This window comes from Aplysia californica, unplaced genomic scaffold (genome assembly GCF_000002075.1).
Source record: "Aplysia californica isolate F4 #8 unplaced genomic scaffold, AplCal3.0 scaffold00323, whole genome shotgun sequence".
Classification (NCBI taxonomy): domain Eukaryota; kingdom Metazoa; phylum Mollusca; class Gastropoda; order Aplysiida; family Aplysiidae; genus Aplysia; species Aplysia californica.
In genome coordinates this window covers 226,035-228,584 of record NW_004797593.1, presented here as the reverse complement: position 1 = coordinate 228,584, position 2,550 = coordinate 226,035, and the positions used below count along the sequence as shown (strand labels likewise).

The 2,550-nt window shown below is 36.0% G+C and overlaps 1 protein-coding gene across 1 annotated transcript in view; it reads left to right on the top strand.

Moving 5' to 3' along the window:
* Positions 1-2,550, top strand: part of LOC101862124 (mitogen-activated protein kinase kinase kinase 5) — a gene marked incomplete at its 3' end in the record, with an annotated part of 90,971 nt that continues 88,421 nt past the window's right edge. Inside the window, 1 exon segment of the mRNA XM_013084857.2 lies at positions 1-116.

The window sequence follows — 2,550 nt, the reverse complement described above, 5'->3', positions numbered from 1 at the left end:
TAACCTCTGGACCAGGGGACGTAATCCTGTATCCAAGAAATTTTTCTAATGGCGTAACCCTACTTGTATGGTGGTATGCGACTTATTTTTACACGCGGACGTGAGCATCTTCAACGGTATGTTGTACAATATGCACTTGTTTGCGATGGTGAATCAGTTTGACTGTTCCTCTTTTGCATATATATTTGATTGCATCTGATTGAAAGTGTTACAAGTGTCGCGACGTAGCATGTCAGGCCATGCAGTCATGTAGTTTTGCAGCAGTCGCCAAGTCCTGCCTTGCCTTGTGCGTTGTTGTGGACTCGAGGCCAAATTATAGTATTTCTGCAGACTCGGTTGGGTTAGATTCGAGCCTGTGCAAACTCCTTTTTCTTCTATCGCATTCTTAGATTCAGTTTGTCAATGTATTTCTATCCTAGACCGTGCTCTGAAAGTCCTGAGCGATCAGAGTCAGGTCTATAGACATAATAAACTAATCTAGACCAGAATCTCTAGAGTTTCTCCTCCTGGAGCCACGGTGTGTAAATTCTACCCATCACACTGACCCTGCAAAAATTACAAGTACCTTTCTAGAATAAGAATCTAGATCTAGATATAGATTAAGAATCTAGATCTAGATTCTAGACCCAGATATGTAGAATCTAGATCTAGAATCTAGATCAAGACCTGTGTATTGTAAATGACAGTCTGTAATACTTACCTCATACAGGGCGAATATAGATCTAGATCTAGATGATCTATGAGTTGACCAAATTTTCAGGTCAGATTCCTTGTCATTTTACTGCAGGAGATCCTGTTTGCTGAGGCTAAACTTTAGTAAAATTTATGAGGCTATTAATAATCATGTTAGTGAAGACTTTTAAGATAATTAAAACTGTTCTTTGAACTGGCTGTCCACGTAGGCTGTTTTAGTGGCTGCTAAATTTGATTAGGAATAGGATCTTCTATGCAATAATGTAGGCTAGTGTTTTTTGTTACAAGAGAACCAACCTCTGCTGCATGTTTTTAAAATTTTTAAATTTTAGGCTTAGTTGTAAAAATAAAGGAGTGCAGAGATATATCTCAGTTTTAAGATTGTGTATGCCAGATTATCTTGATTTTTGTTTCAATTTTAAGTGGCCCTTGCAGAAAATGTTATTGTTGTTTAATATCAATATCAACAAAGGAGGCCTACACTTCTAATTTAGCAAAAATGTTATCGTCGGTTTAACATCTTACAGGATAAATTTATTACTAGGGCTACTGCCCCATAGGAGTGCAATATTTCCAAGACATAAAGATCAAGAAAGAAACATGACTTAAACCTACATTATGAACCCGGGAACTAGATGTATTTGCCTGCTTAGAGACAGATATTTTAGAGCATGATTATATATATATAATATATTCGTTTTTTCATTGTGGCCTGAATGAAGTGCACTCAGTATGACCAGGGCCAGTTCTTTATTTATGATCCCCTTCCTCCCCATCTTTACTTTTCAAAAATTTAATTACTTAAAACAAAAAAATTAATGTTGACAGAATTAAAAATTATTATATTGGGCAAACAAGGAAGTAATTCAGATATCTTTTATTTCAGAGTGTAGAAAGATAAGTTACTCTACTTTCAAGGTTTTTATACCATACACCACTGTTTGGGGAATTAATGATTTGTAACATAATCTAAAGGGTAAGACATTATAATCTCTCATCTTTGAAGGTTTTTTTAAAACTTAAAAATGGATAACAAAATTCAATATATTATAGGAAGTTGTTTTTTTCAAACTTGAAAATGAATAACAAAATTTAATATATTATAGGCCTGTATGATACAGCTGAACAACAGAATTACTTTGATCTGAAAATGTGTCAAGAGTAAAGTACAGAAAAAACTGAAGTATAGCTCAAACTGCGAGTTTTAGAGAAGTTACAACTGAGCTTTTATTTCATTGCTTACACTAATGGGTGAATAGCATGGATGACGGCGATGGTATTTATTTTAAAAATACTAGATTTAATTTTCTGAAAATCGAGACTGGACATGTGGAGTAGCCATTACTCTGATCAGGCTGGACTACTGACTCGGTAGCCTATGTCATGTAGTGATCTTATCAGCTTAGGAAAGGTTGGTGAAGTCAAATGGGGTCAAGGCTAAGTAAGCTTATAGGAGCATGGTTCTTTATAGTCCTGACTTCATGACTGTGGCGTCGGTGGTCTATGTGGTGTCGGTTGTTTAGTGGTTACGCTACCGGACTCGTGATTGTGAGGTTGCAGGTTTGAGAGTTTGAGCCTCAGGAAAGGCACTGAACATGAATTTTCCTCACATCATCTCTATTTAGAATGGTCACCTGGCCTTAGACAGGGAAATATCTTGTGAGCATGTCAGTGTTTTAGCATGCCTATAACAAAATGGCAGCTTGCACTGAACTGTTGTTCCTAGGAAGTTGTGGTTGTTTTAGAATGCTATCAGGTCTACTGGGATAAAAAAATTTTTTTTTTAATTGCATAGAGTTTCCCGTTGAGTGGGAATTAATTTGCCCTCTCTTCAAATGCTATCTTTTATTATTATAA